The 25977-nt window shown below is 38.8% G+C and overlaps 1 protein-coding gene across 5 annotated transcripts in view; it reads right to left on the minus strand.

The window, feature by feature from the left end:
• Positions 1 to 25977, minus strand: part of ATP6V0A4 (ATPase H+ transporting V0 subunit a4) — a 122964-nt gene that overhangs the window by 82329 nt on the left and 14658 nt on the right. For 2 of the 5 annotated variants that reach the window (XM_058297441.2, XM_058297438.2), the window contains exon 1: positions 535 to 855. The exons of 1 other annotated variant lie outside the window; for it this stretch is intronic. The gene's annotated coding sequence lies outside the window, so the exon portion shown is untranslated. Of the gene's footprint in view, positions 1 to 534; positions 857 to 25977 lie in introns of those variants that run through there. 2 more of the 5 variants (XR_009185893.1, XM_004462138.4) reach the window with 2 other exon arrangements.

Genomic DNA, 25977 nt, shown 5'->3' on the forward strand with positions numbered 1-25977 from the left:
CCTTCCAACGTCAGGCCCTTTGTCCATACTTTCTCCTGGTTTGGAACTTCAGCCTCTTTCTCTCCACGCCCCCATCCCCATTCCACCACACCCCCCTTAATCTCTGTCATTTTTTCATTCTCAGGGAAAGGATCCCCTTTCTCAGAAATATCTTTCCTGACCCCCCTCACCCTCCCCTGAATTAAACCCCTTCCTATATATTCCCAGACTATCAATCATTTGCAAGTACTTATTGAAATAATGTCTGTATTCCCCACTAGACGGTAGAAATAAATGAGGCCATATTTTTCACCCTGTCACCAGCCACAAAATAGAGTCTCAAAAAATATTTGCCATTTCACTAACTAGATGAAAAACATGATCCCTCTCTCAAGAGCATAATCGGGTCCTATATTTTTTGTCTTTTGACACAGAAATGAATCACAATTTTTCATACTGCCCTTTTTTGATAAATAAGCCAATAGTTTCACATAAAAGAAGCCTAAGACAGAAGTTTACCGCAGACGGGAGAGGACAAATGAAGACTCTCCTTACCCTGGCCTGGCTCAGGGGCCGAGGTCCTCCGGGGGCGCGGTCCCCTGGGCAGGAAGCCCGTCCCGGCGGTGGCTGGCTAGTGGCCGGGACCCTGGTGGGGCCGGCAAGGCTGCTGGAGCTCACAGGCCGCCTCCCTGCGGCAAAGAGCCCCTCCCGGCTCCTTCTCCACCTCCCCAGCCCAGAGCTGGCTCTGTTGTATCAACACAGGGCTCGGCGAGGACAAACCTGCCCCTGGGGGCCAGCCCTGCTCCAACCCGCCCCTCCCCACCGGTGCCATCACACCCGAGAGGAGTCACTTTGCCTTTTACTCATAGTAATTCACTTCCTCCAGTGGACTGAGGGTTGGCCAAAGAGTTTCTTGAGGAGGCCTTCAGAGGGCTCTACAGACAACATTCCAATGGATCCACTAAGCAAATCAAAACACTACTTCTTTTCACTGTAAATATGAAATAGTTTTAAAAATAGTTTTAGAAAAGAAAAAAAAATTCCCACCATCATCAATTAATTTCAAAAAACACTCTACTTTCAAAGGAGAATAGATAGACAAATCCATATAAACACCCATGGATAAAATCAGAAAATGATGTGGCCCAGGCAAAAAGAGTGCCAAGTAAAACAGTCCCCCTTCTCTTACTGAGGATAATTATTTTTCCCATTTATTTGGCAAAAGGGGGGTGGGCAGGAGTGTAAACTAATTAAGCATGCGTTTTCTCTTGGCCCAGGCCTTACTCTAAGGCTGTTCCCTGGTTCACATTAAAGCAATTTCCAGCACACTAAAATCTTCCTGCATCCAGTCACCTGGGTGCCTGTAAAATACACCTAGAGTGAGGGGGGAATGCTCCCCCCCCTTTTTTTTTCATTTTTTATTATCAAAGTATTGAACATATGCAGAAGTACAGAGACTAATATAAGACACTTGAGGTACACACCTCCCATCTTAAAAAATTGTTGAATTTTCTCTCATCTATACCTGCACCCATTTCCCCTACAACCCCAGATTATTTTGAAGTAAATTTCAAAATAGCTGTTTGTATCTAAAAAATAAGATTCCTTATAAAAATATGAATCCCAAGATCATACCAAAAATTTTTCAAAATAATTCTTTAATATCAAATATGCTTTCAGTGCCAAATTTCTCAGGTTGTCTAAGATGTACATTTTTTATGAGATTGCAGTCATTCTTGTGCATGATTAAATTAGAACCATTGCTTTTGAGACCAAGGGGTGAAAAAATAAATTCAGCTTGCCAAGCAGCCAGGCAGAAGCTGGTTTTAGGCAGTTTGGAAAGACCTGCTAGGAAGTTACAGCGATTTTGAACCTGGGCCAGTGAAGGTTGGGAACTCTGAGGAAGGAGAGGCCCCTACAAATGAGGCTACAACGAGGCCCCTCGGGGAAGGTGGTGCTTGGGTTTCTTAGAAGGAAGCAAAGCTTGCTCACACTCACCCGTTCTGCCCTAACAGATGCAGCCAAGGGACCAGACTCACTTGGGCAAGGTTCCAAAGGCTGAACACAGGATTACAAAGCAGAGAAGTGTGGGCTATGATGTGGATCATTGACCATGAGGTGCAGCGGTGCTCAGAGATGTATTCACCAAATGCAATGAATGTCCCATGATGATGGAGGAGATTGTTGCTTTGGGGGGAGGAGTGGGGTGAGGGGGGTGGGGGGTATATGGGGACCTCATATTTTTTTAATGTAACATTTAAAAAATAAATAAAGACAAAAAAAGAAAAGACTGAAGACTGCAAAGGGAATCACCAATGTTAATTCTGCCTCTCCCTGCAAGAGGAACCCTGGCTCAAGCTACCAGTGCCTCGCCCTCCCCTCCCCTTCTTACCCTGCCCAATTCTCATTCTGCTCTTCATCTCTATTGTTATCATTTTAACTATAGTCCATTGTTTACATAACGGCTCACTTTTTGTGTTCTGTAGTTTTATGGTTTTTTTAAAATTTTGATTACTAGTAACATATACACCACCTAAAATTTTCCATTTTAACCACTTTCAAATATAAAATTTAGTGGTCTTAACTACATTCACAATGTTGTCCTACCATCACCACCATCCATTACCAAACTGTCCCATCACCCCAAACAAAATTTCTGTACCCATTAAGCATTATCTCCTGATTCCCCATCACCACCCCAGCTGCCGGTCATTTGCATTTTAGTTTCTGACTCTCTGAATTTGCATATTAATTATTTCTTATAAGTGAGATCATACATTATTTGTCCTTTTGTGTCTGGCTTATTTCACTCAATATGATGTCTTCAGTGTTCATCCATGTCACATATACCGGGACTTCATTCATTTTTATGGCTGAATATTTCATTGTGTGTATACCACATTTTATTCATCTGTCAATGGATACTTGGGTTGCTTCCACCTTTTGGCAGTTACCATGTTCATAATGCTGCTATGGAAATATCTGTTTAAGTCCCTACTTTTAATTATTTTGAGCATATATCTAGAAATGAGATTGCCCAAGTCGCACAGTTAATCTATATTTTACTTTTTTGGAAACTGCCAAACTGTTTTCTACAATGGCTGCACCATTTCACATTCCCACTAGCAACGCAGGAGGGTTCCAATTATCTCTAACACTTGTGAATTGCCTGTTGTTGTTTTTTAATAATAGCCATCCTAGCTGGTATGAAGTGGTATCTCATTGTGAGGTTTTTTTGTTTTTATTTTTTTGAGGTATCAGGGGTTGGGAACTGAACCTGGGACTCATATGTGTGAAGCCAGCACCACCTTGGTTTCCCTGAGTTGGTTTCTTGTTTGTCTTTTGTTTTACTTGTTATTTGTTTTTGTTTTTTCAGGAGACACTGGGAACTGAACCCAGGAACTCCCGTGTGGAAGGCAGGTGCCCAACTGCTTGAGCCATATCCACACCCCTCATTGTGGTTTTAACTTGAATTTCCCTAATAATTAAGATTCCTTGGGAAGCGGACTTGGCCCAGTGGTTAGGGCATCCATCTACAACATGGGAGGTCCCGGTTCAAACCCTGGGCCTCCTTGACCCATGTGGAGCTGGCCCATGCACAGTGCTGATGCACACAAGGAGTGCTGTACCATGCAGGGGTGTCCCCCGCGTAGGGGAGCCTCACACGCAAGGAGTGTGCCCCATAAGGAGAGCTGCCCAGCACGAAAGAAAGTGCAGCCTGCCTAAGAATGGCACCGCCCACACGGAGAGCTGACACAAGATGACGCAACAAAAAGAAACACAGATGCCCGTGCCGCTGACAACAACAGAAGTGGACAAAGAAGAACACACAGCAAATGACACAGAGAAAAGACAACTGGGGCGGGGGGGGAAGGGGAGAGAAATAAATAAATAAATAAATCTTTTAAAAAAAGATTCCTTAATTCCCCTAAGATGATGTTGAGCATTTTTTCATGAGCTTATTGTCCATTTGCATATCTTCTTTGGAGAAATATCTATTCAAGTTTGAAAAGTGGACTCCAGAAAAAAAACACATATCTAATCTAAATCCATTCCTGTGGGTGTGAACAAATAGAACTTTTTTTTTTAACCTTTCTGTTGGCCTCTTATTGATAAATGCCACAATTAATCACTTTCTCCTATAGTTTCTTTTTCTTTTTTCTTAACTTTATTTTGTACATTTAATAATTGAAAATATAAGCAATTAAAAGCTAAAAATAAAACATAGTTAAATAAAAGCATGCATTTTTCAATTAAATTTACTGGATACCTATGAATTTTTTTTGAATCATACAATATGTTAAACAATGTATTTGGTTCATAATAATGCAATCATACAGTATTTGTCCTTATGTGTCTTACTTACTTCACTCAACATAATGTCCTCCAGGTTCATCCATGATGTTGTCATATGCTTTATGACTTCATTTCTTCTTACAGCTACGTAATATTCCATTGTGTGAGCATACCACAATTTGTTTATCTATTCATCCATTGATGGACACTTCAATTGTTTCCAACTTTTGGCAATTGTGAATAATGCCACTATGAACATAGGTGTGCAGATGTCTATTAGTGTCATTACTCTCAGTTCTTCTGAGTATATACCCAGTAGTGGTATTGCAGGGTCACATGGCAAGTCTATATTCAGCTTCTTTAGGAACTACCAAACAGTCCTCTACAGTGGACAGTTCTGCATTCCCACTAATAGTGAATAAGTGTTCCTATCTCCCACATCCTCTCCAACATTTGTAGTTCTCTGTCTTTTTAACAGTGGTCACTCTGATGGGTGTGAAATGATATTTCATTGTAGTTTTGATTTGCATTTCCTTGATTATGAGTGACAGTAAACGTTTTTTTCATGTGTTTTTTTTGTCATTCGTATTTCTTCCTTGGACAAATGTCTACTCAAGTCTTTTATCCATTTTTTAATTGGGTCATTTGTCTTTTTTATTATTGAGTTGTAACATTTCCCTCTAAATCATGGATATTAAACTCTTCTAGGACATTGAGTCAGCTGCCTTTTCACCCTTTTGAAAAAGTGCTGCGAGGTGCAAAAGTGCTTAATTTTGAGGAGGTTCTATTTATCTATATTTTCTTTTGTTGTGTGTGCTTTGGGTATAAGGTCCAAGAAACCGCAATGTACCATAAGGTCTTTAAGATGTTTCCCTACATTTTCTTTTGTTAATTTTATGGTCTGACTCTAATACTTAGGTCTTTGATCCATTCTGAGTTGATTCTTGTATAGGGGTCTTTTTCCGGTCCTGTTAACATGGACTTGGTAGGTTTGTCAAAAACCAGTTGAACAGAGAGCAGACAACTGGGGGGGGGGGGGGGGGGAGGGAAATAAATAACTAAAATAAAATAAAATAAGTAAATAAACCAGTTGACTGTAAAGGTGAAGGTTTATTTCTGGACTCTCAATTCTATTCCACTGATTGAGGTGTCTATCTTTATGCCAGTACCATGCTGTTTTGACCACAGCAGCTTTGTAATATGTTTCAAGGTAAGGCAGTGAAATTCCTCCCATGTCACTTTCTTTTATAGAATGCTTTTGGCTATTCAAGTACACTTTCCCTTCCAAAGGAATTTGGTAAGTGCCTTTTCTGTATCTGTAAAGTAGGCTGTTGCAATTGGTTTGATATTGCATTGAATCTATAAATCAGTTTATATAGGATTGACATCTTTGCAATACTAACACCTTCATGATATTTAGTCTTCCAATCCATGAACACAGAATGTCTTTCCATATTTTTAGGTCTTCATTGATTTCTTTTAACACTGTTTTGTAGTTTTCTGCATATAGATCCTGTACTTCTTTGGCTAAATTGATTCCTAGGTATTTGAGTCTTTTTGTTGCTTTCGTAAATGGAATTTTTTTCCCCTGATTTCCTCCTCAGATTGTTCAATACAGTACTAGTGAACAAAAACATTTCTGATTTTTGCATGTTTATCTTATATCCTGACATTTTGCTGAACTCATTTATTAGCTCAAGTAGCTTTGTTATAGATATTTCAGAATTTTCTGAGCATGTCATTTGCATCATGTCATTTGCAAATAGTGAGAGTTTTACTTCCTCTTTTCCTATTTGGAAGACTTTAATTTTTTTTCTTGTCTAATTGCTCTAGCTATAACTTCTAGTACAATGTTGAATAACAATGGTGATGGTGAGCATCCTTGTCATGTTCCCAATATTAGAGGGAAAGGTTTCATCCTTTCGTCATTGAGTACAATGATGGCTGTTGGAAACTGAAGCACAGTGGTCTTTCAAGAAGAGACCATGCTGTTTCCATGGCTATGCTTGCAACCTAAGGAATGCGGTAATTAAGAGTTTCTGGCAAACAGGATGAAGCTGTTAAAGGCTGAAAGAAAAGATGAGCACACACCTTTTGTAGTAAATAGAACACTTAGACTTTATACCTTGAGATAAGATTTTTTTTAATTCCTTAGACTATGAGTAATGCTGATAGTTAACTGCATGTTGCTGCTTGTTCTCACATAGACTGGGGGTATATATAGAGCCCCTTGTGAACAATAAAGTTGTCTGATGAGTCTCTACTCACAGACCCCCTGATCCCAACTCCTTCTTTCTTTCTTTCTTTCTTTCTTTCTTTCTTTCTTTCTTTCTTTCTTTCTTTCTTTCTTTCTTTCTTTCTTTCTTTCTTTCTTTCTTTCTTTCTTTCTTCCTTTCTTCCTTTCTTCCTTTCTTCCTCTCTTCCTCTCTTCCTCGCTTTCTCGCTTTCTCGATTTCTCTCTTCCTTTCTTCCTTTCTTTCTTTCTTTCATTCTCCTTTTTCTTGTTCTTTCATTCCCAATACTCTTCAGGCCCAAATCTCCAACAAATGGCACCTAACATGAGGCCCAAAGAAGTGAGTCATCAAAACAGTATCAGGAACCACGGAAAGGATTCCTACGAGGGTCATGAATGATGTCCAAAGCAGTGTGACTTGAGTCTTCTTTTTGGTAAGTAACATTTCCACGAAGTCATCAGGGTAATGAGTAATCAAACAGGACATGTGGAAGAATATTCACAAATGTTAAAAACTTTGTTGAAAGCTAATGGGGTGTCTGTAAAAAGTTGTAAATTAATAGAATTGTTTGCTTTATACAAAAGCATTGTGGTTGGTTTCAGCCTCAGGGGCATAATGTTTTGAATTTGAAAGAGTGGAAATGTGTAATGAAAGCTTTACGGAGAGCACATCAAAGAGGGGAATCCATTCCTTTATCTGTGTGGATTTTGTGCCAGAAAATTGCTGCCACCTTAGATCCTTTACAATCAGAGGAAGATGACAAAGAAGAAATTACTATATTTTCAAAATTCATAGATAAACCCATAGAAAATGGAGGGCCATTTGAAAGAACTAAATTCTGAGCCAAAAGATAGAGGACAGTCTCCTGGTTTTATGCCTAATCCTAGTATTAATCCTTTTATAGATAAGAAAATAACTGTCTGCTCTAATGAAATATTAATCTCCATATATCTCATCCAGGCCCTTATCCTAGCTTATATCCAGTTCAACCTACTACACCTGATGAGCCGCCACTTCTGGCTGTCCCAACCTCAGCACCTGGAATTTTTTCAGATATGGCACACACTTTACCCCATGTTAAAAAGATAGTTGTTTCCAACCCCACTCCTCTCCTCAAACACCCTTGACGCGCTGTTTATTGCAAGGATCTCGACAAGGGGATCCAGAGGCCATGCAATTCTTATCAGCTTTTCCAGTTATATCACGACCAACCCCATTAGATGCTAATAATCCTCAGGGAGGTGCTGAGTTCCATCATGAACCAATACCTTTTAAACTAGTGAAAGATTTAAAACAGGCAAAAATACTAAATAAAGTCCTTGTTAGTGAAATCAGGCTTGTAAGAAAACTCTCTGTTAATGTGTTAACTAAGATAAGGAAATTATTCTGGCAGCAACTCTGTAAACCTCCTGCTGTCTACATAATAATATAGTTGTGGGCTAGTGGGGGTTAATAGAATTAAACTGCTGGAAAAGGAGAAAACCATGGCAACATTGGTGTTCTGTTTTCTTTCCATGCTAATTCTGACTGGGCCTATTTAACCAAGATAATAAAATCAGTACAAAATTTTTATCAAGGTGTTAAAAGGAATTTTTGGTTTTAAATCAATAGTTTACTCCTGCACTTCAAGTCTCAGTATAGTCTCACAGAGTAGTAATCCAAAAATGTGTGTTAACGGTCTGTCTAAACTGCTAGATAAGAGCTTAACTACATTTATGCTGCTCAAGTTATCTTAACTGATTGCTGATATCTAATAAAAATGTTTCTGAGCACAAGCTGGATTCCAGAAAAAATCTTAAAAACAGTAAAATCTAAGATGTGATATGATGTAGAACTTAAAAACAGCTATACCAAAAAAGTAAGAAAGTAAGAATTATGAGTTAATTTAAACTATATGTTTCTGTTAATGTGTTGTAACTGTTTTGTGTTGGTCTGTTTGTTTAATGTCAGTGTATATTTTGATACTTCCAGATGGTAATATAAATTAATAAATAAAAATTCCTGGAAGAGCTCTATTCAAATAGCCAAAAATTAAATAAATGCTTATATTAATACTTAAGTTTAAATGTTAATGGGATCTCTACAATGATAATTTTAAGTCGTAACTAACGAAGTATTGTCTTTTCATAAAAAATGGTTTTTGCCTAAATTGAAATGAATAGTATTTTTCTTCACAAAATAAAGGACATAAAACTTGAATAAATATTTTGAAAGGTAAAATTTTGTAGAAGTGCTAACTAAAAGTTGATAAGTTTGTTTAAAAAAGTGAATTTTGCCCTAAAATAAAACAGCTGGTCTTCATAAAATCAGAAAGAACATATGCAAAATGAAACTTGAATGCATGTGGTAAGTTATAAAGGGTATTGTAGTAACTTTGGGTAAGGGAATGTGTTCTGTGAAGGTAAAATTTGTCCTAAAATAATATAATTATAGTCTATATGGTTATAAATAATTATAAGAAGTTTAATGGGCGGCTGACTTGGCCCAGTGGTTAAGGCATCCGTCTACCACATGGGAGGTCTGCGGTTCAAACCCTGGGCCTCCTTGACCCATGTGGAGCTGGCCCATGAGCAGTGCTGATGCGCACAAGGAGTGCCGTGCCACGCAAGGGTGTCCCCCACATAGGGAAGCCCCACATGCAAGGAGTGTGCCCCATAAGGAGAGCCGTCCAGCATGAAAGAAAGTGCAGCCTGCCCAGGAATGGTGCCGCACACACAGAGAGCTGACACAACAAGATGACGCAACAAAAGAAACACAGATTCCCATGTCGCTAACAACAACAGAAGTGGACAAAGAAGAAGACGCAAATAGACACAGAGAACAGACAACCGGGGTGGGGGGGGGAAGGGGAGAGAAATAAATAAATAAATAAATAAATAAATAAATAAATAAATAAATCTTAAAAAAAAGTTTAATGAAGCATTGCTTAAATTAAGGTATTTAAATAGCTAATTCCAAAAAGTCATTATTAAACAAAACCTGAATTAATAATAATAATAAAAGGTAATTTTATAACAGGAAAACGTCAGCAGCCAGCATCCCCCTGCCAACTTGCTTCTACGGGACTGTTTCTGGTATTGCATGCTACTAAGTATTTAAAATGAAGGAAAACTCATTAATTAACAAGCTTGTTTAGTGTTGATTGTAATTATATGTTGAAGAAGTTTGCCTGGTAACTTATGTATGTGGAATGTATAGAATGGTTATTATTATTATTATTATTATTAAGAAAACAGAAAATAATTTTGTCCTAAAATAAAATAATTGATTACTAGGAAAAGGTGAAATGTGGGACTAAACATAAATAAATACAGAAAGTGTAAAAGGTTCATGAATAAGAAATTTTATAGGTTAAAGTTAAATAAAATTTGATGGGTCTATCTATAAAGTTTTAAAAGCTTTAGTATCAAGTAGTATACTAATGCAGTTAAAAATTTGTTCTTTCTCAAAGTCTCTCAAGTCATTAGTCTGTTTTGGTAAAAGTTTATGAAAAGTTTCTATCCTGAATAATCAGTATACAAAGAAATTCTGTTTTATCAAAATAGTTTCTTGTGCTTTAATCTCATCATTTCCTCAGTGTTGAAGAAGAAGTCTTATCTCTTTTAAAGAAACATAATGTTCAAACCTGCTTTCTAAAAATCAAATCCTGAAAAGTAGCTTTTTATTTCAAACTAATTACAAGAGATTTGCTCTTTTACCATGAAAGAAAATTTAAATTAATAGTTGAGTTCACTTAATATATTGTAAGTTAAGTGGAAGGTGTATTAAAGTGTTATAAAATTAAGAGGATTTTTTAACCCTCTGTTAATTAAAGTTAACAGTAAAAGGTTAGTAAAAGGTTCATATGTGTGCTTAAGAATGTATAAATTTAACAATATTTCAACATAATATTAAACAAAAGTACAATATAATTAATTATGGTTTTAATTAATATAAAAAGGTTTGTGTCACAGAAACAACTTCTTATTGTAAATTAAAGTAACACCGTTGTAGTATGCAGCAGTCTCAGATATTGCTATCCAACTATGTCACTATCACTTTGTTTTAAAATGTGCTAAGACTTTCTTTAGTATTTCCTTAGGTAAGTCAAGCCAGCCTGCATTCTCCTACCTGTAGAAAAGTCAACAATAGACTTTTGCAGTGCCTCCCCAAGGCTGTGTGTATAGACCAACCATCTGCCCTGGCCTCGTGGCAAAGAATCTGGCTGTGTAGAAGAAATCTGTGGCTAAAACTCTACTGATGACATTACATTAACCAGTAATCCTTTTTTCAGAATGAAAAGAAACATCAGAGACAATAGTATCTTAAAGAGCCTGAACTAGGCAAACAATTGGGACAGGCTGCAAAGTCCCTGCTGCTCTATTAAATTCCTAAATGTTGTTTGGTTGGGTGGGATGAAACTATGCCCTCTGTTATAGCTGATAGAGTGCAAAGTTTTCTCATGTTAATAGAGTTTGTAATATTGTTGGAATACTGAAAATCTTTCATCCCTCACTTAACTCAAATATTAAAACCATTATATGTATTAATTGGGAAAAGTCCTTCATGGAAGTAGGAAAACCTCCAGCAAGCTGCTTTAAATAATAATAAAAGGAAAGTAAATTGTGGACATTAACTTAGCCTATGAATTGGATGTGGCAAGCACCAATATTGGCTTTGGGTGGAGTTTGTGGCAAAAACAAAATTCTAAACAAGTATCCCTTGGATTTTAATCACAATTCTGGAAAGAGGCCAAAAGTACAATATAAAAAAGCAATTGTGTGCAGCATGGGAAGTCCTGCTAAAAGTGAAAGATTTAACCCAGTAGTGTCTGATCTCTCTAAAGACTGCCATCCCTATCCAGTGGTGGATTGCAAATACTAAAAGCAAGACAGAAATGATGGACTGTTGTAAATCACCCTCAGATTGTGAAAAAACATCCGGGATACCTGCTAGTAGTAACAGGTGACTGTCTGTCATGTCTCTGCCCACTCCACTAATATCCCTTTTAGGACTGTTGATGCAGATGCCTTTGTGAAGATCCAGGGCCCTACCACTGAAACCTGAGAAAAGGCAAAAGTGGCTCCACTGAAAAGGTGAACATCATGAGTACCAAACCTTGTGGTGCCTAGCCCAGCAGTTCCGGCTGCCTGTTACTCGCCAACAGCACATAGATATGTCCCATAACATCCTTCATGTTTACTTCAGTGACTGTGACATCAGATCCCTCCTGCTCTTGAGAAGAATGAACCCACAGATGTACAATTCAAACCCTCTGGGCAGTAATACAACAAAAAACCACCCGAGCTGTACTCATTACTTTACAAAAACAAAAAGGGGGAAATGTGGAAATATGGCCAGAGGTTAAAATACTTCACTGAGACCTGTGGCAATTGCTGCCACAGATCACATTAACTTTACAAATCCTGGAACTGTGAACTTGCAGCTTGTGTCTGCCTATGGACTTTGGGCCTGTGTGCCCTCTCCTTATTCTATTGTGGTAGGAACTGTTAACATTACAAAGGAAAATAGATACCAGCCCCTTGGACTGATCACACTCAGTCATAACCTACAAAATAATTTGTGGAAAATATTTCTTGGAATTGCCCCTACTTATGAATGGTTGGAAAATATAAATAAGACAAGACAGTATTTGACCCTTAATCAAACATATCATTTTAAAGCCTGTGTTAGAGATCCATTTGTTTTCATAACTGGTAAGATAACTATTAAGAATGACTCATTGTTTTATGAAAATGGTGCATTGTATATATGCCTATCAGAAAGTGTGTTGCAGGGTGGAGAAACAATAGTGATGGCCAGAAGAAGAAAAGGCATCTAGATACCTGTGAGAATGACGTGGATTTGGCAGTCATCTCCAGAAAGTCGATTACTGCTACATAAGAATTCTTGAAATGGACTAGGTGCTTTATTGGACTGCTTTTTATAAGCATTTTGGGACTGATTGGAATCATTACAACTGCTGCTACTGCTGCGGTAGTGGTAGCTTTACATGAAAGTACAAACACAACAATATGTACATGATTGACATAAAAAATGCTAGTGATTTGTGGCATAGTCAAGAGCATATAGATGAGCAGTTAAATAATTGAGTTAATGATTTGGAATCAGCTGTGTTACATATTGGAGATCAATTGTATAATTTAAATTTGTTAAGGGGGTTGAGGTGTGATTGGAATGAAAGTAATTTCTGTATAACTCCAGTTGCATATAATTCATCAGATATAGTATGGAAAAAATTAAGAATCATTTATTAGGCCATAAAAGTAATATCTCTCTGGAAATAATTGTATTACAAAGGAAAATATTAGAGATGTCTCATAATCAAATTCATGTAGCAAATGATAAGGATATTTTCTCAGATATGAGTTCATGTATTACAAAATTTAACCCAGTTAATTGGTGGAAATCACAGCATTTTCTGTCAGCTTTAGGAATAGGGCTAATCATATGTGTTCTGTTGCTCATGTTTCTTGCCTGTGCTGGACAGTGTTTTTGAAGAAAATTGCAAAGCGTAACAGCCATGGGACATGTGAATAATCTGGTGCTAGGAAAAGCACTACAATAATTTCCCCAAGTCAAAGAGCTTGGCTGGTAGTCAATGATGGGGAAGACTCTTGAGAGGAGGGCAACCTAAGACACAGTCACCTTGACTAAAACAAAAAGGGGGAAATGTTGGAAACTGAGGCACAGTGGTCTCGCAAAGAGAGACCATGCTGTTTCCATGGCTATGCTTGCAACCTAAGGAATGTGGTAATTAAGAGTTCCTGGCAAACAGGGTGAAGCTGTTAAAGGCTGAAAGAAAAGATGAGCACATACCTTTTGTAGTAAATAGAACACTTAGGCTTTGTACCTTGAGATAAGATTTTTTTAATTCCTTAGACTATGAGTAATGCTGGTAGTTAACTGCATGTTGCTGCTTGTTCTCACATAGACTGGGGGTATATATAGAGCCCCTTGTGAACAATAAAGTTGTCTGATGAGTCTCTACTCACAGACCCCCTGATCCCAGCTCTCTTGTTCTTTCTTTCTTTCTCTCTCCTTTTTCTCTTTCTTTCATTCCCAATGCCTTTCAGGCCCAAATCTCCAACAATGGCTGTGGGTTTTTCATATATACCTGTTATCATATTGAGGAATTTTCTTTCTAGTCCTATCTTTTAAAGAGTTTTTATCAACAAGATATGGTAGATTTTGTTGAATGTATTTTCCACATTGATTGAGATGATCATGTGTGTTTTTTCCTTCAGTTTGTTAATGGGGTGTATTACATTGATTGATTTTCTTATGTTGAACCAATCTTGTGTACCAGGAATAAATCCCACTTGGTCGTGATGTGGAAATCTTTTGATATGCTGTTGGATTAGATTTGCAAGTATTTTGTTGAGAATTTTTACATCTATGTTCTTTAGAGAAATTGGTCTGTAATTTTTTTTTCTTGTATATTTATCTGGCTTTGGTATAGGGTGATGTTGGCTTCATAAAATGTATTGGGTAATTTTCCCCCATTTTCAATTTTTTTGAAGAGTTTAAACAGGACTGGTGTTCATTCTTTTTTAAATGCTTGGTAGAATTCACCTGTGAAGCCATCTGTCTTGGACTTTTCTTTGCTGGGAGATTTTTGATGACAGATTCAATCTCTTTAAATGTGATTGGCTGGTTAAGAGCTTGTATTTCTTGTAGCATGAGTGTAGGTTGTTTGTGCATTTCTAGGAATTTATCTATTTCAACTAGGTTTTCTAGTTTGTTGGTATACAGTTTATCATCATACTCTCTTATGATTATTTTTATTTCTGTGGTGTCAGTCATAACTTGCCCCCTTTCATTTCTAATTTTACTTATTTGCATCTCTCTCTTTTTCTTTGTTAGCTGAGTTAGGTGTTTGTCTATTTAATTGATCTTCTCAAAGAACCAGGTTTTGGTTTTGTCGATTTTCTCTAATTTTTTTTTGTTGTTGTTGTTATCAATTTCATTTACTTCAGCTCTAATCTTTATTATTTCTTTCCTTCAACTTGCTTTGGGAATGGTTTGCTTGTCCTTTCCTGCTTTCTCCAGCTGTTCATCTAAATCCTTGAGTTTAGCTCTTTCTTCTTTTTTAATATAGGTATTAGGATTATAAATTTCCCTCTCAATACTACCTATGCTGTATCCTATATGTTTTGATAAGTTGTGTTCTCATTTTCATTTGTGTCAATATTTTTACTGATTTCACTTGCAATTTCTTCTTTGACCCACTGATTATTTAGGAGTGTGTTTAGCCTCCACACATTTGCAAATTTACCTTCTTCCTGTCTATTATTGATTTCCAATTTCATTCCATATGACCTGAAAAGGTGCTTTGTATAATTTAAATCATTTTATATTTATTGAGAGCTGTATTGTGACCTAACATGTGGTCTATCCTGGAGAAATCCATGGGCACTTGAGAAGAATGTATAATCTGCTGAGTTTGGATGTAACATTCTGTATATGTCTGTTAGGTTTAACTCATTTTTCATACTGTTCAAGTTCTCTGTTTCCTTCTTGATCATCTGTCTAGCTGTTCTATCCAATGATGTGAGTGGTGTGTTGAAGTCTCCAACAATTATTGTAGAGATGTCTATTTCTCCCTTCAGTTTTGCCAGAGGTTGTCTCATATATTTTGGGGCCCCCTGGTTAGGTGCATAGATACTTATGACTGTTATATCTTCCTGATGGATTGTCTCTTTTATTAATATATAATGGCCTTCTGTATGTCTTATAAATTTTTTGTATTTAAAGTGGGTTTTGTCCAATATTAGTATATCTACCCCTGCTCTTTTTTGGTTACTATTTGTGTGAAGTATCTTTTTCTAACAGCCAGTTTGTATCCCTGGTTCTAAGGTGAATCTCTCATAAGCAGTGTATGTATGGCTTATGGCTTTTTTAATCCATTCTGCCAGCCTATATCTTTTGATTGGGGAGCTTAATCCATTCACACTCAATTATATTACTGTAAATGCATTATTTACTTCTGCCATTTTCTTCTTTGGCTGTCATATGTCATATCATATTTTTGTCTGTCTTTTTATTCTTTTGGTTATTCTTTCTGCTATTCTTTCTTTTATACTATTCTCCAAGCCTCTTTCTACTGTCCTTTTCTTTCAAGCTCTAAGGCTTCCTTAATATTTCCTCCAAAGATGAACTCAACTAGTTTGTTTGTGAATATTATATACTCACCTTCATATTTGAAGGACAATTTTGCTGCATAAAGAATTATTGACTGGCAGTTTTTCTCTTTCAGTATCCTAATTTTATCATACCACTGTCTCCTCACCTCCATTGTTTCTGATGCGATACCATGCGAAGTCTTACTGGGCATCCCTTGTATGTGATAGTTTGCTTCTCCCTAGCTGCTCTCAGTATTTTCTCTTTATTTTTGACATTTGATAATCTGAGTTGTATGTGTCTTGGAGTAGGTCTATTTGGATTAATTCTGATTGGGGTACCATGTGCTTCTTGGACATGTAAGTTCATTTCTTTCATGAGAGTTTGGAAATTTTCAGCTATTATTTCCTCAAATACTCTTTCTGTTCCCTTTCCCTTCTTTTCTCCTTCTGGAACTCGCATGACATATATGTTGTTGTTTTGTCTTGTCATTCAACTCCCTGAACCCCAGCTCAATTTTTTCCATTCTTTCCCTCTCTGTTCTTTTCTCTCTTTAATTTCAGCTCTTTTGTCTTTGGTAGCACTTATTCTTTCTTCTGTCACTTCAAGTCTGTGGTTGTATGCCTCTAAGATGTTTGTTTTCACCAGAGCACTTAATTTTTTTCCATTCCCCCTGAGATGGCTCCTTTGCCTGTTTTTTTTTTCTTCTTCTTATTGTTGTGCACTGTTGTCTTTTGCTCATTGTGTGCCCATTGTCTGCTTATTTTTTCTTTAGGAGGCACCAGGAACAGAACCTAGGACCTCCCATGTGGGAGACAGGCACTCAAGAGTTTGAACCACATCCACTCCCTGCTTTTGTTTTTGTTTGTTGTCTGCTCATTCTTTTTTCTCATTTTCTGCTCATTGTTTTGCTCTTTGTCTGTTCATTGTTTTTGCTCTTTATTCACTGTTTTTGCTTAATGTCTGCTCATTGTCTGCTTGTTGTTTGTTGTCTTCTTTAGGAGGCATTGGGAATCAAACCCAGGACCTCCCATGTGGGAGGCAGGCACTCAATTGCTTCAACCACATCTGCTCCCCTCTAAGATATTCTTGAGCTCACCTATTATGTCTTTCTTTCCCATGAGCTCTGTTACTTTTCTATTCAGAATTTCACATTCCTCTTTGTGCACGTTCAATGTCTTATTGTTGTCATATATCTCTTTAGCCATATTGTCTTTAAAATCATTATTTGATTTTGGAAATTTGTGTGCATCTTGCTAATTAGTTCTCTCAAATTTTGCATCTCTTCTGGGACTTTGATATATTCCTTTTCTTGGGTGATGTCTTCCTTTTTCTTAGTATGGCTTGTAGTTTTTGCTGATGTCTAGCAATTGATTAGGATGGTAGTTTACTCAGAGGCTCAGTGTCTTTCTCTTTCATAGGGATTTAGTGGTGGGAAGCTGTGTGTTACTGCTTTCCTTGATTCTTGGTTCAGCAAGGACCATTAGGATTTTCCCTGTTAGTTGCTCAAAACTGGGCTCTGGTCCCAATAATGGGTTGCAAATCTGCTTCCTACGGCCTTGGGGAGGGAAGCTATAAAGGCTGGAAAAAGCCTCATAATTTTCTCTCATGCACTTCCTTGACTGCCAGCAGATGGTGCTCTTTGGCAGTCCTCTAAGTTCAATGCCTATAGGAGTGTGTTTGCTGCAACACTGACTGGGTCAATGTGATAGATGTTCCTACCTGGAGGCTACGAGTCTTGTAATTCAATCTTTCTCAGAGATACTTCTCCAGCCTTCTCTGGCAGCCCTTCCCTTCCCCTGGGTAGGATATAACTCCACTCCCTTCTGCGTCCTCAACTATCAGTCTTAGTCCTGGTTATCAGAGAAGGACATTGGGAAGGTCATAGCTCTTTAGTCCCTTGCCTGTGACCTCCCAAGGGAAACAATAATGTGGCTGCACCCAGCCTAGAAGGACTAGTGGGACACAGCAGACCAAATTTTGGGGTCAAAAGTTGAGTCAGCCTTAGGCTGCAGCCCTCAGTCTTCTTTTCCTGGGGATGTGGATCTCTGGAGCTCCCTTTGGCTATAGTGGGCTCAGAAGCTTGAGAATTCTAAAGTGTCTTTTGTGGTGGGGGAGGAGAGAGGGGGGTTCCAGGAGTAGCAGCCACTGGTTTCAACTCACAGTTTTGTCATTAACACTATTCCTCTCCTTTGTCTCTCTCTCATCTAGGTGGTATCCAACCTTTGCCTGGTGTCCTAAACTCTCGAAGATCTTTTTCCAGGCCATTTCTGCCTGTCCTCTAGATATTTTTCTGGCAGAGAAGAGAGTCCCATGTCTTTAGTCCGCCATCTTCCTGAAAGTACCCAAATAATTTTTAGGAGTAGGAAGGGGTCCCAAGACCAAAACATTTGAGAACCAATGGCCTTAGGAGATCATTGAGGGAGAAGCAATGAAGGTCCACAGTGAACATGGGGGAACTCAAAGGTTTAAAGGCTGGAATGGGAGGATACCCAGAAGAAATAATTGAAGAGAAGAAAATGTCTCAAGAATCATGGAGTGGTTATGTAAGAGGATGAACAAAAAGCATTAGATCATTGGTGACTACAGTGGAATGAGGAGGACTGACTTCAAAGTGAGGATTGTAGATGGGGGGAAGACTGTGGCTGGTGAAAAAAAAGATAAACCAAATCCAGGCAACTCTTCCAAAAAGTGAGTTTGTGAATTTTGAGGGAGGGAACAGGGCAGTAGCTAAAGAGAAAATGAAACATGTTGGGAGTCTTTTTATTTATCTTTTAAAATCTTTGTAATCCAAGATTTCCCTGGAGGTTTTCTGACTGAGCTCAATTTTTTATATGCAACATTTCATATCATTACTGATTCATGAAAAGTTAACACAGGTAAAGGGTTAGCAACCACAGTCATTTGTCCAAAACCAAATCACACTGTTCATGGGTAAAAGTCCTAAATTCTCTACTGTGGATCCCAGATGTGGAGGAAGGAGGGAAAGGGGGAGAGAAGAACCAGACATAGCTTTGGTCCTACAGAGGAGGTTCAGCAACTGGTGGGAAAGAGACAAAGACTTAATCCAACCCACTCATTTGCAGAAAAGTGAGTCACAGTGAAGTTAAATGACTCAGCCAAAGCCATATAGTACACTCATTTATTTATTTGCATCACTGACTTTTGTTAAAGCTAGTGATCTGATTAATCATTAAATATATTTTTTTTTAATTTGTTTTCTCTATAGTAATGGATTTGGCCTCCAAAAAGAGGTCTGACCTTTGTCCTGGGATAACCTCTAAAACTTTGGAGTTTTCAGTGATAGGAGAATCTTTTCTATTCATGGTCATGGGGGGCCCTACCCACTCATACCTGATAGTATAAGGAGATGCCTCTGGGTGAGACCAGCCTCATCCATAGTGACTACGGTGGGCACTGTCCACACCAGAAAACTCAACCATTTGATTAGGATGTTACCGATTTAAGCCATATCACATTGGCCAAATCTCCAGAGCAGGACCTCCCCAATATTCCCCCAACATCTCCCAACCTCCATAACCTCTGGGAATGGGAAGGGGCTTGGAGATTAAGTTCAGCCATATGAGCATTGAATCCACCAATCATGCCTATATAATGAAACCCCATTAAGAACTCTGGAGGGAGTTTGGCACCCAGCCAGTAGGTTTTACTTTAGAAATTATGCTCCCCAATGTGGCAGAGTTGGACTCAGTTGTAGTTTCCCTACACAAGGCTTTTCTGTCCATTCTATTTGAACCTATCATTAATGTTAGAATTGGTAGGTTTTTGTCCAAGAGACTTAAATCTTTGGGCCTTCCATGTTCCAGTTGGGCCCTGAATCTCAATGGATTTGCAACACCTACTCTCCAGTTTATTGGACTCATCCAGGACAACTAACAAGGAGATAATGATGGACAACAACCGTCCCAAGGAAGAGAGAGAGTCTACAATTGCAAGCAAAATAGTTCCATCCATTTGTCCCATGGGATCAAAGCCCCCTCTCAATTAGAGGTGGAGTGGACATCTCCATCCTAGAATCCTCAGGATTAGGGAATGAACAATGGACTAGAGCAGACTTACTCTTATTCTACTATAGACTTATTGTGACTCTAACAATGGAAGAACTTTTATCATTATTGTGGAGGCAGTGACCACTGGAGGTTCTGAAAACAGGGAGAGGGAAAAATAGGTGTAATATGGGGGCATTTGGGAAATTGGAATTGTCCTGAATGATGTTGCAATGACAGATACAAACCATTTTATATCTTGTTATAAGTTACAAAATTGTGCGGGAGAGTTTAAACTATAATGTAAACTATAATCCACACTTAGTGGCAATGCTCCAATATGTGCTCATCAATTTTACCATACTAATTTTACCATCAATGTACCATGCTAAGGAAGGATGTTGTTAATGTGGAAAGTGTGGGAGGGGCAGGGAGTAGGGCATATGAGAATCCCTTACATTTTTATGTAACATTTATATAATCTAAGTATCTTTAAAAATAAAAATCTAAAAAGTATATATATTTTTTTAAATCCCTAAAAACATGAAATAAACACATTACAAAAGTCACACAAAAAAAGAACTCTGGTACGGAAGACTCTGGAAACTCTAGTGAGTTTTCATGATGGTAAGATATACATCCCTGTACTGGGATAGTGACATATTTTGACTCCATGTGAATAGGACATGGAAGTTTGCTTTTGATACCCTCCTAGATCTCAACCTATGCCTTTCTTCTTTTGGCCACTTCTTACTTACATTTTATCATAAAACTGTAGCCATAAGTAAAGTGCTTTCAGTGAGTTCTGTGAGTTGTTTCAGCAATTCTTAAACTTGAAGGGGTTGTGGGAATCCCCAAATTTGTAGCCAATTGGTCAGAAGAACTGGTGACCTGGGGCGCCGAGCTTGTGGCTGGTATCTGAAGGGCAATCTTGTAGAGCATTGCCCTTTGCCTGTGGAGTCTGGCCCAACTCCAGGTAATTGGAGCCAGAATCTAACTGAATTACTGTTGGAAGTGGTTGAAATTACTGTAGTCATTTACAGTTGGAGTCAAAAGTTTTTGCCCTCTTTTCAAAATCTCCAACTCAATCCATTCTTTGAAGGAAAATGATAATAGTTATATTTGTCATTTCTTGAGGCAAATAACTCTTGGAACAGAATCAATCTCCTATATTTTCCAAAAGAACATTGTTTTTGGCACCTAGTACTTAATACCATGGTTCCCATTCCTTACAGAAGTCTGGGGCATATTGCCAGTTACAACCACTTTATACTTGTTCTGCACAGGTCCCAAGGGAGGCGCTTTCATGCCCTGAGGACTTCCTGTAAAATGGCTCTTACGAAGCTGAAGAGATATGCACTCTGTTTATACCCTTTCAAAGTAGACATTCCTGTAAACAAGGAACTCCTTGTTCTCATCTCTTTGTACCTGGGATTAAGAAGATACTGTGCACAATCACAAGATTAATTTACAGAATGTCATCATAATTTTTTAAATGAAAAAGGATTAGTGGAGAGCAAACAAAAATGCTTGTAAGGAATTTAGACCAAATATAATAATCTAACTGGAAAAGCAACAATCTGATTTTCTAAAAACAGTTTCTACTTTTTCTGAACTGAATTTCAGCCAGATCACCTTTATTCAAATAAGCCTATCACTTCTCCACCACTGACCTGGCACTGACCTACATCTCCAGACACAATCCTCCTTCATAATCTGCACTACCAGAGAAGGTGATAGAGAGACAAAGAGAATGATGTGAGGTTGCCAAAAAGAGAGGGAATGACTTTGCCCTTTCCCCAATACATACACTTAAATGTAATTCATTCACAGTAACTTCCAAGAGTTCATATACTGGCACATTGAGGCTAGAACCAGTATCTTCCCCTCGCATGTACATTTCACTCTCTCTTGACCATGGACTTTCTTCAGAGATTCATCTCTATACCTTGGTGCCATCTAAGGCCAATCTGACTCTCACTGCTGCTCTGCAGCTTTCCACCCTCTAACTCACTCTCCCTCAGACATAGCGCCTCCCTGTGGCTCCGGCAGATGGCTCCATTTTTCTTCACCTCCTCCAGCTCACCTCAAAACCATCTCATTCCTTAGAAGACTCTCCATCCTAAAGCCCTGTCATTTCCCTCTTCTCCACCTCAACACATCTTGGTTTTCTTTGTTTCTCTTCTCTGCAGAGAAATACGTACTGTGTTATTCCAGTTTCAATTGCCAAGTCACACGCTTCATCATGAAGAGTAGAGAATGTCTCAGAGCTTGCTACTGATGGATTTTATCTATTATGTCTACAAGTCTTTCACTTGGGAACATTTCCCCCATTATTTGCTTTTTCTGAAAAAATATTTACTCTAAACCCCACTAATGAGGTTTTTTTTCCCGCATTATTTCTACCTCTACTTTCTTTAAAATATATATATATTAGCCTGTATACTTCCTTGTCCCATTTAATACCCTGTATTGTGCACAGAATCACAGAATTGAACAACTGAGAGAAAATTTAGAGATCATCTAATTCAGGGGCTCTTAACCTCTTTTGTTACACAGACCCCTTTGCCAGTCAGGTGAAAACCCTGGGCCCCTTCTCAGAATATAGTGGCAGATAGTTTTATGACACTCAAAATAGGAGGTCAGAGAAAAGATAACAAGGTGATTTTTTCCTATTCAATTTCACAGATCCCCTGCGGTGGGCCCCTGGTAAGGAACCCCTGAACTAACCCAATTCCCTTAGTTTACAAATGAGGAGACAGAAGCCCAGGAAGGTGAAGTGACCTGCCTAAAGTCACACAGCTGGAAGCAGAAGCAGAGATCCTGACTCTCTGGGGTCTTTTCTCTTTACTATGCAGCTCTCCAGTTAATTTCTCACAGGACCTAACTCCCTCTGTGGTAGGCACTGTAAATAGCAAAGCCCCTCCTTGTGATAATTTATCCCTGCTTAGAGTCCAGAGGACCCAGACAAAGGTCTGAAGCCACAAAGTAATGAAGCCACCATTAGTGTGGATTTTTTCCTTTCTGCCCTCTTCCCAGAGAGTCCCTCACCATACCTCTTGGGTAACATCACCAAGATTACATGACTTTCCCAAGGTCAGACAGGAAGTGACCATGTAAAATCTGGAATCCAGGACTTTTGACTCAGGGTTGGTTGTGTTGGCCCTTAGGGGCTATGGGCAGCAAGGACAAGAGAAGATGAGGGAAAGAGAACAGAGTGAAGGAAAGTTATAGAAGTGGCAGGAAGGACACAACAGGAGAGAAGTTACATATTAGGAAAAAAGTCAACAATCTCCAACTCAGCTATCTGGTCCTTTTCAGTTTCATGTAGACAAAACTAAAAAGAAATGTGGCTGAATGTTTTTCCACAACATGCGGCTTATTTCCCCAAAACCTTAGCTTAAAATTACTCTTTGAGTACATGCACTTGTGTTTATTAAACACAAATGAACCTGACCGCAAGTATTATTGTGCCAACAGAAATATTTAGCACAAATGGTAAGGCTAGGAATTCTAAGGAGCCAGAAATTGCCAATTATGGAGTCATAGAGCTGAAAGGACCTCCCCTCCAAGTGTTCATTAACTTCACCTTAAAATGCCCTTACCTGTTTGATGCTAGTAACTCACTACTTTTCTAGCAGAGCTATCCACAGTGGAACTGCTGCCTTAAATATTAGTGAAAATAAATCATCACTTGAGGTATTTAAGCAGAAGTCCAAATAATAACCTTGAAAGGCAGGAGAAGTCAAATCTAGCTAAATCAAAATCTGTAACATACTACTGTCTTTGTCGGAGGTCATCGTTGCTAGGTTAAGGATTAGGCTAGATGACCTCTGAGGTTCCTTTCCAACACTGATTGAGATCAGTTTTTTCTGCATCCTGATTCTAGTCTTCTTTACATCCTGCACATTTCCAGGTATATTTGTATATTCTCTTATAGGCCTTGAGCACCCCAAGAGCAGGGACTGTCAAAAAAAAATGTTCTGTACTATATGTATGTTCTAGTTTGCTGAAGCTGCTCAAAGCAGATACCATAAAATGGCTTGATTTTTTTCCCCCACATTTATTTGTTTTAGGAGGTACTGGAGATTGAACCAGGGACCTTGTACATATGAAGTGGCACTCAATCACTGTGCTACACCCACTCCCCAGTGGCTTGGCTTTTTTTTTTTTTTTTTGAGGTACCTGGGGTTGGATATGCAGGAAGCCAGCCAACACTCAACTGCTTGAGCCACATCTGCTCCTAGCTTGACTTTTTTTTTTCAAGTTCCAATTATTATTTTTTAAAGATTTGCCTTATTTCTTTATTCCCTGCCCCTCGTTGTTCGCACTAGCTGTCTGCTCTCTGTGTCCATTTGCTATGCTCATCTTCTCTTTAGGAGGCACCAGGAACCAAACCTGGAACTTCCCACATGGGAGAGAAGTGCTCAATCACTTCAGCCACCTCTGCTCCCTGCTTTGTTCTCTCATTATCTTTCCTCTTTGTGTCTCCTTGTTGCATCAGCTTACCATGCCTGCCTGTTGTGCCAGTTCTCTGTCTTGCTCCTTTTCTCTAGAAGGCACCAATGAAACCCAGGATCTCCCATTTGTTAGGCAGGAGCTCAATTGCTTGAGCTGCATCCACTTCCCTGGCTTGCCTTTTAACAGTGGGAATTTATTAGCTTACAAGCTTAGTTTCAAGATTAAGAAAAATGCCCAAATCAAAGTATCATCAGGTGAAGCATTCTTCCCAAAGACTGGTTGTGGCGATCCTGGGCTCCTCTGCCACACATGGCAAGGCACATTGTGGTATCTGCTGGTCTCTCCCTCGTCTTCAGATTTCTTCATTTCCAGCTTCTTGCTTCCATTGCTTTCTCTCTCTGTCTGAATTTCAGTAAGAGGATTAAAACCCACCCTGAATGAGGTAGGTCACATCTTAATTTAAGATCCTAGGGAAGTGGATTTGGCTCAATGGATAGAGCGTCCGCCTACCACATGGGAGGTCCAGGGTTCAAACCCCCAGCCTCCTTGACCCGTGTGGAGCTGCCCACGCACAGTGCTGATGCACAAGGGGTATCCCCCACGCAGCGGTGTCCCCGGTGTAGGGGAGCCCCATGCGCAAGGTGTGCGCCCCTCAAGGAGAGCCACTCAGTGCGAAAAAAGGTGCAGCCTGCCCAGGAGTGGCGCCACACACACAGAAAGCTGATGCAGCAAGATGACGCAACAAAAAAAGAGACACAGATTCCTGGTGCTGCTGACAAGAATGCAAGTGGACACAGTAGAACACACAGCGAATGGACACAGAGAGCAGACAAGTGAGGTGGGGAGAGGGGAAGGGGAGAGAAATGAATTAAAAAAAAAAAAAAAAAGGTCCTCCTCACCAAAAGACCCTCCTTACAATGCGTCAACACCCATAGGAATAGATTAGCTTTAAGAACATACTTTTCTGGGGTTCATACAGCTTCAAACCATCACAATATAACTTGAAACTTAATATTTTAAAATATGAAAGGGACATTCCCTGACATTGAAACATTTTCTCAGGCAAAATGTTTCACTGTCAGGCAATTGGGCAGATACTGTAAAATCGTGTCTGCATCATTGTAAATATATTGCTTTCCTATGAGATATGAATTTTATTTGTTTAAGGGTTTTTTAAAATTTATTTCTCTCCTCTTCTACTCCACCCCCTGTTGTCTGTTCTCTGTATCCATTCACATTCTTGTCAGTGGCACCAGAAATCTGTGTCTCTTTATGTTGCATCAGCTCTCCATGTGTGCAGCGCCACTCCTGGGCAGGCTGTGCTTTTTTTGCAAAGGGCAGCTCTCCTTGCAGGGTGCACTACTTGCATGTGGGGCTCCCCTACACAGGGGACACCACTTCATGGCACGGCACTGCTTGCACATGTCAGCACTGTATGTGGGCCAACTCACCACATGGGTCAGGAGGTCCTGGGTTTGAACCCAGGTAGGTGGATGCTCTATCAGTTGAGCCAAATCCGCTTCCTGAAATATGCATTTTAAAAATGTATTAACCCTTCTAAAAGTTTTACAATAAACAGGCATCATTTTACCAGATTGAAAAGGCTATTTTCAAAAATTAAAATTACTTTCTTCCCAAAAAAATTATTAATTTTATTTCCTGAGTGTAATAAGTCATAGACATGCTCATTATGGAAATATGAGAAACATAAAAAATATGAAGAAGAAAATAAAAATCACCCAAATTTGAACATCCTAGATATAACTGCTGTAACATGGGATGCCTTCCAAATTATTTTCTTTATACATGTGTGGCATCACACAGATTATAGTCTTCTAACCTGCTGTTTCTGCTCTGTATTATACAGCAAATGTTTT

Source organism: Dasypus novemcinctus, chromosome 5, assembly GCF_030445035.2.
Source record: "Dasypus novemcinctus isolate mDasNov1 chromosome 5, mDasNov1.1.hap2, whole genome shotgun sequence".
Classification (NCBI taxonomy): domain Eukaryota; kingdom Metazoa; phylum Chordata; class Mammalia; order Cingulata; family Dasypodidae; genus Dasypus; species Dasypus novemcinctus.